Source organism: Etheostoma spectabile, chromosome 5 (assembly GCF_008692095.1).
Source record: "Etheostoma spectabile isolate EspeVRDwgs_2016 chromosome 5, UIUC_Espe_1.0, whole genome shotgun sequence".
Lineage (NCBI taxonomy): Eukaryota > Metazoa > Chordata > Actinopteri > Perciformes > Percidae > Etheostoma > Etheostoma spectabile.
In genome coordinates, this window is record NC_045737.1 from 14,974,553 (window position 1) to 14,976,281 (window position 1,729).

The window sequence follows — 1,729 nt, forward strand, 5'->3', positions numbered from 1 at the left end:
CAGATTGAGTAACGTAACAGAATACATTACAAATTACATTTTTGGGCATGTCTTCTGTATTGGAATTTGTTTTGAAAGTATTCTTCACAACACTGGTGCTGTTCTGCTGCCACTAACTGAAGTGAAGGTGTTATTTGTAGAATTTTAACACCAATTAATTACTTCCTCACATACAAACAATAGCAGCTGCTACTGGTCTCCATGCTGCAATTGGCAGTCGGGGCTGCTGAGTCACATTTTACAATGTCCTAATTTTGGAAAACAAAAAAAATTATGTCATGCAGGACTGTTTGTTTACCAGTCTTGTAAAGGTTCATCACCCCTCATCACCATCAACCAGAAACATGATACAAGTTAAATCCCCTGTCAATGAGAGCAAAGAGAGAACACACAATTAGCATGAAGAGGCTTCTGTAACTTTCCTCGACCTTCCCTTGTTTTTCCGCACACACACATTCACACACAGCTGACGCACATGCAGCTCAGTATGATGATGGAGAGCTCAGCGGGGGGTTTCTCTGCACCTTTATCTCCTCTCTCACTGGATTGTTATTCAGAGCACGTTTGGCCCACTTCACCCGTTCAGCTAAAGCTGAGGCTACATAATCTGCATCATTCTGCTCTAAGCACAGCCACACATGCTGCCACAAGAGTATTTTCTCAAACAGACAAAGCATGTCTAAACACACAGTATACAACAAAACCATACACATACCATACAACCAAAGCCACAACACACAAAATGTCCAAAAAGTTAAGTAACACTCTCACAAATACATTTATTATTACAATTACTGTGGCCCTACACGCTGCAATGTGTTCTTGGGAATCATTATTCTTTTATTCAACCAACACCAAAACAACTATATTAAACAACAATCCTGTATTGTACGTGGATAAATTCAGCGAATAGGTGATAGACTTATTTTTCCATGAAATATCATCAGTACAGCCACATGGCAGGTCCTATTTTCAAATAAGGCCAATGAAAGTAAATAACTAAATTATAATTGAAGCAGAAGTAGATGAAGCAAAAAACGCAGACTGGTGAATGCACTGATTGGCAAATATTAACAGATTGTACAGTTTGTACTTTTAAAGATTCACTAATCAGTATTTTTTTTATCTTAACAAATGACTCTTTATAATATGAAAGGTGCCGCCTGTAGTGACGAACCCACGGCGCGTCATCATCATCATCCCACTCTGTAGCTCTAAGAAGCAAATTTCTTTTCCTCCTCAGGAGTTTGTGAACGATATTCAAAAGTCATATACTGCTTTATGATGAGTCATGCACAAATTCAAGGAGCTGGTGGGATTACATTTCACTGCAATTATACCCTTCAGAATACCTACGATTACATTTGACTAATAAAAATTGATTGAGCAAAAAGGATAGTAAATGTTTGACTTCCACTCATCCGTTATGTTCATTTGTTAACGCTGCTGCTGCCTGTGTAAATAGGCAATTGTTTGCAAACACCTTACAACTGGAACACATCGCATGCGCAAGTGTCACGCAGCATAAAGTACTTCTACGCTCTCTCTCTCTCTGTGGTAATTGTAGCCTATTTGCTGCTGTGTGTGTGTGTGTTTGTGAGTGAGTGTGTGTGTGTGTCTCTCTCTCTCTCTATGTGCCTGATCGCGTGTCTCACTGTGAAAAGTCAAAACAGCCCAAATCACCATAAACCTGGCTGTTTTATTTTGAAATGTGTTTATTTTGGTAAAA

General features: G+C 39.0%; 1 protein-coding gene across 6 annotated transcripts in view; it reads right to left on the minus strand.

The window, feature by feature from the left end:
• Positions 1-1,729, minus strand: part of rusc2 (RUN and SH3 domain containing 2) — a 36,375-nt gene that overhangs the window by 14,609 nt on the left and 20,037 nt on the right. The gene's annotated exons all lie outside the window — the stretch shown is intronic.